The following is a 9,523-nucleotide window of genomic DNA, read 5'->3' on the forward strand; positions in this document are numbered from 1 at the left end:
AAACACATCTGTTTAGCTGTGCCTTTACTGAATAAGCACTGTGCTACGTCCGACAGATCGCACTAATATTTTTTTCTCGTCTTTATGTGTTATTTTATAACACATTTTGTCTGTTTTTGTTTTTTCAATCATTTTTATTATTTGTTTTTATTTTATACTTATTTCATACTTATTTATACTTGTTTCTTTTATTCCGGTTTATGTAAAGCACTTTGAATTGCCACTGTGTATGAAATGTGCTTTATAATTAAACTTGCCTTGCCTTATGAGTGAGTGAGTCATTTAAATCATTCACTGAGCCAATTTGTTTAAAACCTTGATTAAGTATTTTCCAATAATGCTTTAAACTTTAAGCAGTTCTAGTAACCACTGATTATTTTACAGTTACATTTATAAAAATAAAGAAAAAAGTATTTGTTTTGCTGCTATTAATATTTGACATATTGAGATCAGCAGCTCTCTTGCACATGCTTTATTATTAATTTGATCTTTTCCAAATAATACAGGCTACAAATTTGTCCATATGAAAATGCTAAATATGTTCATATTTGTTAAATCAATTCTGCCAGCAGTCAAACTGCATTGCAAATGAAATTAGTTACCACAACATCCCACATTTCTTTAGGGAAGATGTCTTTTCTTTTTCTCTATCTAATTTTGCAGATGAATTGCAAATACAAACAGCTTGTGTCAAAAATAAAATTTGTATCAAAGCGTATTTTATCACTTGTAATTATGTTCCACTCAAATGAACTCAAATCAATATGCAGGTCAGTTTGTACCTGAAAATGGTGTTCCACAAATCTTGTAGTCACAGAAATTCCAGGTGTGTCTGTGAAAATATTGTCTTATTTGTCTAGTCTGCCAAATATATTCTGCTGTTCAGGTTCCATGATCTTTTCTATGCTTTTGTAAAAGTAACTGTACTCGAGGGCTGCCAGCCGCTGTAAGATCACACCGACAGGCATATTTAGTTTGTTGAGGTATCAGTTGCTTGGCTAATGAGACCATATATAAGCATGGATTCTTTGGCTCCTGCTGGCTGCTCAGAGATAGATGATGTGCATTAGCTTTCCTGTGGTAAGAATAGAGAAATTTTCAGGGGGCCTGATGAAAAATTGCCCATTTGAAAGTGGGGCAGACAGTCTCTGCTCGAGAGACGGCAGCTTGTCTGAGAGAGAGAGAGAGAGAGAGATTGTATGTTTGTGTGCGCAAGAGTGAGAGTGGGACTTTTCTTCTTGTGCTGCTGGTTAATAAATTGCATGGCCTTAATCAACATATCTATATTTAGAATGTATGTGGATAGTGCGTCACTGCATGTGTGCAAGGCCTTAGTTATTTGTTTTTATTGGATCACGCTCAGTTTTGTGTGCATGGTTCTAATCAGGCCACGATTGGCTTGCTGAAATCCAGAGATGAGAAGGTGGAGAGTCCGTGTGCGATGGCAGCAGGTGTTTGTGTATATGAAGGTAATCAGGCTGGCTGACAGCTCTTACGCTGGGCCTGTATTAAGGACCGAACCCTCCAGCAAGCCAATATATTTCCCAGGTGAACCAGAAGGTCAATTTGAGGATAGTTGCTGTACAGACGATAAGAAAAAAAGGAGAAAGCTTTTTTTATTTTTATTCTAGAATAAAGGGGAAACAAAGTAGCACAGAAAGAACTCATAAATAAATAAATAAATAAAATAATAAATATGAACTGACTCACACCTGCATATCTGGTAACTGCAGTCTTGCCAAATGAAATGACTCATTGTTCTTGAGTCATATGCAAACTCATATCTGTTTGCAGCTTGTTCGAAGTGTTATTTTCTGGGAAAACATATACCTAAATAAATATAAATAAAATTTACATGTGATGCATGCTACAGGATGTTCGCTGGATTTTGAACTCATGAAATAAACTCCAAGCAAATGTTGTTGTTGTTATATTGAGACATAGAAACTGCTCTTCAAGCAGATATTCATTTAATAAAGCAATACCTCTTAAAATGTTTAAATCTGTAAAAGCTCGTACACACCAGGACGCTTTTTGTTTTCGGTAATCTTCAGCATTTTTCTAGATGTTTTTCTGGTTTCAAACGCAATCGATTTTTACTGGCGTCGAGCAGAAGAGTATACTAAATCCCTCCTTGACATTAGACGCCACTACACAACTTTAAGCTTTTGACACCAGCTTGTAACACCGAAGAAGAAGACAAAGTTGACATGCATGTTGTTATGGATGGTTCAAGTAGCAGCTCCAGTGATGAAGAAATGATTATTGTTCACCAGTGCAATAAGCAGCTCCACGTTCATATCGCCTCTCGGCATCTTCTTCAATGTGCGCTCGCATTGACAGTTTTACGATTGAGCGCCTCCAAGTGCTGTTAACTGTAACTTCAGCATCTTCGTGCATGTAAACAAAAGTGCCAACCTCATTGGTGGAGGTTTTAACATGGCTCGTCAAAACAAACAAACAAACAAAAAAAAAAACAAGCATAGGAGTTTTTTTTTAATGACACTTTTAGTCTGGCATTTTGCGTGTTGATGTGCACGATCACATTGGTGCCCTTTATTTAGTCACGAGGCGTTTAACATCGATGGAAAACACGAGAAAAAGCGTCTCAGTGTACACAGGCCTTAAATCTGTAAGCAAAATATAAGCAATAAAAATGCATTAAAAAAAAGGTTAAAACAGCATGTAGATGCTCTTTGAAAAAGAATCTGATACATTCATTCATTTCTTCAAATCTAGGATTATGTCACATAATACTCTGATAACATAAAAGCTCTAGTATTGCAAAGTCTGAAAGCATAAGATACTAGCCATGCATAACACATAATAATTCACTGACAACATTCTCCACGGGATCATAACAGTCAATATGTGAGCTGTGATGCGAATCTCTACATATCATGCCATGCAATTGTCTTTGTATCTTAAAATTCAATCCAGACAGTATTTTCTTTCTCCTTCCTGCAATGTCTGGAACATTTTCTGCCAAGCTGCTGTCTATTTTGTAACAGCAACAAGTAAGTGTACGAAAATAATCAATGTTGCTGAATCTTTGATTGATAACTCCCAAATACTTTGAGCAATGTTACTTCCAGAGCCCCACAACTCTGTCCTATTTTTAATTAGCTAATCTATGAAACTCACTCACTCACTCTGAAGTTTTTGACAGAACTATCAGCCAATCTTTATTTGGAGAGCTGCATATTGTGCAGTGGCAGATAAACATGCTGTTTTTAGCCCTGGCTTGTCTATATTTCCATCATACACAGTCACAGAGGTCTACATCCACGGCTGGAGTCCAAGCTTTGTAGATTAACAAAGATGGAAATCTAGTCCAAAATCTTTCAATAGGATGATCCACAGTCACGTTTTGGCATCTGGCTTTCTTACATCTGCCAGATCGGCTTGGATGCACCTCTGGAAATCAGAATAGGTGGAGGAGGATTTGATAGAGAGTTTGTGTTGCCCTGGGCAAGAGGATAATAATGCCATTCTCCGTGGCTCCCTGGCGTAATTGCTGTAAAATAGCTTCTTGAGCACATTTGCGGAAATCGTTTGGCTCATCAAGTGGTCCCTTGAAGAATAATGGCCTCTTGTCAAATAATTCACATTATCACGCATGAAGTGTTAATTTGTCACTTTTTCCTCCTGATAATGCAAAAAATGTGTAAAATTAAATACCTGATCTCCTTATAGCATTGACACTTGAAGCATTAGATCCGAGTTTATTTACGGATACTTCCCACTTGGATTCTTGCTGTGAAATAATACTATTTCTCTGTTGCTTGCTGAGCTTTTCTCGTGTGCACTACTTTGAGAAGCTCTTTCCCTGTCATCCATATTCGCCATGCTAGGCGCCTCAAAAAGGACCCCTTTGATATACTCAGGCGCTTGTAGGGCAGCTCTCCAGCTGGCATTTGGGCCGGAAAAGATGAATGCCTCCCCACCTGGGCAGCACGCCTAATCCGTCTCTTTCATCCCGAAGAGAAGGAATAAGGAATTGGGGGGGCTAGCAAAAAGAGAGATGGTAAAGAATGTAGGATAAGATATGGAATGAGAAGAGAGAAATAATGATGTTAGTGCAGTTGTTCTCAGCTGGTTTTGCTCAGGAACCTGAAAATCTATTGTACAAAAGTTAACAAACACCATCAGTAACAAACACTTTAGTCCATTAATATTGCTTTATTATACTTTATTTTTTTCTTTATCGTTGCTATTATTTATTTTATTGTACACACTGGATGTTTTTATTACAATGCCAATCAAATCTACACATTTTCTTGGTCCTTTTAAAAGTTGATGAGTGTAATTATGTTCCAACTTTATTATACAGTTCAATATATACCACTTTTTTTGATTTATTGTTGTCCCCTTTATATTTTACTGCCATGGCCTGGAGGTTTTCTCTCCAACCAGCTCCTAAACACTTGCATGGAAGGTATAAGTCTGAAGACGTTGATTAGAAATATTTAATTACAGTTGGAGCAACTTTGTAGGACAGTGGCACTTCAGGAGCAGATCTGGCAACCCATACGTTATTCCAGTAGCTCCTAAAGTGGGGGTCGGGGGACAATGACAGAAGGTTGCTTGGTGATTTCCAAAAGTCAAATAAATTTTATTAAACTATTAGAATTACCATATTTATCCATAACCAACTGATGATAAAAAACAGCATGCAAGTAAAAAGCCATTAGCCTTTTCATTTTTTTCATCTGATTTTGAGTTTACGTTAGATTCAGGGGTGGACTTAACCAATAAGCAAGATAAGCAGCTGCTAAGGGCCCCAGGAAATTAGGGGGCCCTGACCAATGCCAAGCACCCTGTATTATTCATATAGCTCTTTTATACATTTTCTATTATATGTTTTAAAATCTGTCTATAACTGTTAAGATTTTAACCTTATTACTTCTTTTCAAAACCAGGGCCCCCATGAATAATGGAACGTACCTTCCATACTGCTCATGCACAAGATGTGAGCATTTCAATCAGTGCCAGTCAATGTTGCCAACTTAGCAAACTTTCAAACCTTCCTAGCGGCAAGTTTTCAAAAAAGGGACTAATGAAAATTTTTAGGTGTTACTGGAGATTTTTTAGAGACTCTTGTGTGTCTGTACACCGTAACGTTACTCTTAGCAACGAGTGGGTGATGCCGTCAATCTCTCCCCCGCCTCAAAGCACTTACAGGCCGCCCGGTGCCACTCAGCCATCTCTCACACCTGCAACATTGACAGCAGATGATTCCTCTGCATACCGACGACAAATGTTTTAGCATCGGAGCATGAGGTGTTTCCCTGGTACAGTCAAACCGATCTGCTGTTTCTCTGTTTCAAATGTAATAATTTAAATTCATTGTTTATTGTTTTTATTGTGGTTACAGTGATTTTAGAACATTTGGGGTAAAAAAAAAAAAGTAGAAATACAACAAACAATAAAATGCAGCCTTCTCCTCTATCCTGCTGTTTGGCCGAAACAGCTGTCAGATAATGAGCGCTGTGAGCTTGTTAAGCAACCTGTTAAGAGAGGCCCTGTTTAAATAACATTTCACAGTGAAACAGCCGCCGATTCACAAATAACAATTATTCAATTCATATGTAAAATAGTGAAAAGATTGGGTTGATGCATTGTGAATTAAATTAGTTTAGATGTTTTTAAACTATTATTTCAATTAAAATCTAATTACAAAAATGGCAATTAACTGTACATCGGTGTGCTCAAACTCGGCTTGGACACTCCTGCTGTTGTTCATAGTATGTGAACATTGTTTTTTCTAGCTTTTTACAGTATTTTTACAGTAGTTTTATAGAAGGAAGATAAAGGAAACTTTGACACCTTTATGACAATCGAATACATTAAAAATGAAAACAGGCCACAACTGAACATTAAGAATGATCTCTGAGTAGCAATCTCTAAAATTAAACCAACAACAGACTTGTGCTAAAAATATTGTGCCCACCGCTCTCATTAGGTGAGGTTATTATTAAATGAAACAAATTAATAAATGACCAAATAAATTATAGCCTATAGTTGTTAGACTGTTGCACTTTTTTTGTGTTGTCAATATGCTCGTGTTTATATAGGCCTATTGTTGTGTGTGCGACATTTCTATATTTATAACCACCTCCAAGGAACGTAGAGGTCGCAAGTCACTGGCATTGTTATTTTGGGGATCGCAGACTGAAAAGTTTGGGAACCCCTTTCCTTAGACATTCTGTTGACTTTAAGACCCTATTTCCACCTGGTTAAAGCATTTTTATCACAAGTGGACAGGTGTAAATAAGCTCAAAAATATTTTGAGCTTGTCCACTTCCATCCAATTTCAGAGGCATTTGAAAATACATTCAACTGGATAACTGTTGTAGACCACCTGCTCTCTGTCAAATGACCTAACACTTGATCATTATGGGATGTGTTATGAGAAAACACACCAAAATTAGGTACTTCAGTGATGTACCAAAACAGAAAATTATTATAAACTGCCAACCACATAATTTTTACTCATATAACAAAATATACCTTTCTTCAGTAATTTGTACATGTCACTGAGTGCTCCCTGAAGAAAGAGATGTATTGTATAGTGACACATTAAAAGGAAAATTCTGAACATAAAATAAAAGAGCATTTTTCCGTACTGACCATGACCTACTCATCCACCACAAGAGAAGCACTGATTTAGAGTCTAAACATAACATAGAATGAGGGAAGACTCTTAGCGCAGGAAAGTATGAAAGACTTAAATATCATCTAAAATACCCGGGAGGTTAGAAAACAAGTTCAACCTCATGAACACTCTCTATATGGTTGTTTGAAGTGCAGCTTAAATGATTTTGACCCTTTCTCAGAAAACACCTGATTCATTCAACATACTAAACAGAACTCAGCCTTGATTCAGTGAAAAGGCTGTCAAGGACTGACATTGAATAAGATAGATTTACAATTTTAAACCATAAAACAAATGCACTAGCGAACATAAATTACTGCATTTAACATGGAGTAACATAAAGAAGTGGGAAAGTTACATTATAGATATTACACAATACTTAAACATGGTTATAGAAGTATTAATCTTTAAAGATTTAATCAGTGCACTGTAAATGTTTAAAGTCAGTAAAAAAAAAAATGAAAATCCTTATTTCCTTTCTCTTTTTCTTGTTCACTCAACTTTTGAAATCATCATGTGCACTGACCTAAAATTATTTGTCAGTAATACAAAAAACATTTAGTTGGGTTAACATAAGATTATTAATTTTCTTGAAAGGTAAACTACTCTGTAAGTTGAGTCAACTGAACTTTTTTTTTTTTGTCTGCAGAACTGGAATTCCTGAAGTTGAGTGAACAAAAAACAAAACAAAAACATAATCCTTATTTCCTTTCATTTTTTCTCATGTATTCAAATTTTTTTAGAGTAGAGAGTATAGACGGGGAAGCATAGGGAGAGGAAAGAGAGAAATGATTAACATAGGACCTCAGGAATCAAACTTGGGTTGCTGTGAACACCGGAGTGCCATGTGTCAACACACTAACCACTACACAATTGGCGCTAACGTGTACTTAACTTTTGAAAACATCATTTACACTTAAATGACATAAAATGTTTAAAGTTGAGTGAACAAAAAACTCTTTTTGAAATTGGTAGTAAAAAAATAATACATTTTCAAACAAACATAGTTCTATTAAAAAAAAAAAAAAAAAACAGGAAGGCATGTTTCACATGTGAAGCATTACAAAGCATTTTTCCTTGTTTGTCCTGTCATGTTTTGATCCTTGACTTGTTTACCGTTATTGTTGTTTAGCCTTCTGTCCTGTTTCTAATTCTGTGTCTGTGTTTGTTATAATAATGTATTATTTCTAAGTACCAATTTCCAAAAGAGTTTTTTGTTCACTCAACTTCAAACATTTTAGGTCAGTGCAATGATGTTTTTAAAAATCGAGTACACAACAGCACCAGTGGTGTAGTGGGTAATGCGTTGACACATGGCACTTCGATGTTCACAGTGACCTGAGTTTGATTCCTGCCTTGAGGTCTTATGTCGATCCTTCCCTTCTCTCTTCTCCCCAAACTATCCTGTCTATACACTCTACTGCCCTGTCAATTAAAGGTGAAAAAAATGTTGAGTAGACAAGAAAAAGGAAATAAGGATCATTATTTTATGTTCACTCAACTAATCTTATGTTATTTCAACTAAATGTTTTTGTATTACTGACATATAATTTTAGGTCAGTGCAGCTGATGTTTTTTAAAAGTTGAGTGAACAAGAAAAAGTCAAAGGAAAAATGATTGTTTTTTTGTTTGTTGTACTGACTTATTTTTTTTACAGTGTGCATTAGCCTAACCTACAATAAGCAGTACATTTCCATAGCAAATGAATATTTTTAATTGTTTTTCTTTCTGAAAAAATAGTTAATTAAATTAAAAGTGTATTATTATAATAATAAAAAGTGTTATATTACAATAATAAAAAAAATATCAAGAAATGGGCTAGGTTATATTTTACTTTAAGCAGCAATACTATATTCTATATACTATATACATATTCCTAGAAAATTGAAAATTATGTGTGACTTAAACCAAACTGTAAATTTAAGCTTTCACACTGCTCAGCTTCATATGACATAATCTGAAAAATGTCAAAGAGAGTAAATTTGTTCTCACAATATTATCCTGCTGGTCTCACTGTTCATTATTAACATGTAATTATTTGCACTCTCTTAAGCTTATAACTTTAATATCAAAATAACTTTAATACTGACACTTTGTAAGATTTGAAGAATTCTAAAAATGCCATATTACATTAATCTGTACATTAAACATGGCAGCTTGAATAAATATGTCATTCTGTGTCCATCACTTATTAATTTAACTCTATGGCTATAACGGTAGCTCTTGACAGCCAAAAAAAAAAAAAAAAAAACAAGAACTTTGAGACATGTCCCCATTCTTGACTATTTATAAACTTGTCATTAAAACACACCAGAATTGGCACAGAATTACTTTAGATGAAAGTGAGCCCAAAAAGTCTCAGAAATGGTAATCAGTCTTTACCACGCTTCTAGCAGGTCTGACTTTACAGAGACTTTTAATTGATAGAAATGTTCATTTATAGGCAATAATATTATATTCTCATTGATTAAAAACCTTCTACAAGGGCAGTGTGACTTTCAATTTGTTAAGCAGTTCAAAAAACAATTTGTCTGGAACTATGAGCAATGAGGTTGTGTGATGAACACATATTCCTTCCATTATCATCTGCAGAACTGCTAATATATGATTTGTGATAAATTTGTGTTGCAACAGTTGCATGCAGGGCTTGACATTAATACAAGTCAACCGAGCAAATGTGGGTGGATTTCAGCTGTGGAATGTAACAGTCACTCCTGCTAGTCATTTTGGAGGGTTGCGCACATATCCACACACATTCACACATACTGTGAGATGATCCAAATGAGAACTGTTTACTGTGCGTACTCATAAAGAGTTTAGTCTCAGGTAGTGCACAAATACTCATTTGTGTCACATTATTTAAGG

General features: G+C 35.4%; 1 long non-coding RNA gene across 1 annotated transcript; it reads right to left on the reverse strand.

Moving 5' to 3' along the window:
• Positions 1–457: 457 nt before the first annotated feature.
• Positions 458–3,868, reverse strand: LOC141376132 (uncharacterized). The gene is made up of 3 exons (XR_015499443.1): positions 3,682–3,868; positions 1,713–1,814; positions 458–1,579 (listed from the first exon to the last, which is right to left on the reverse strand). It is a non-coding gene; the product is annotated as an uncharacterized LOC141376132 (long non-coding RNA).
• Positions 3,869–9,523: the final 5,655 nt, after the last annotated feature.

The sequence above is a fragment of the Danio rerio genome, chromosome 9 (assembly GCF_052040795.2).
Source record: "Danio rerio strain M-AB ecotype USA chromosome 9, GRCz13ab, whole genome shotgun sequence".
Lineage (NCBI taxonomy): Eukaryota > Metazoa > Chordata > Actinopteri > Cypriniformes > Danionidae > Danio > Danio rerio.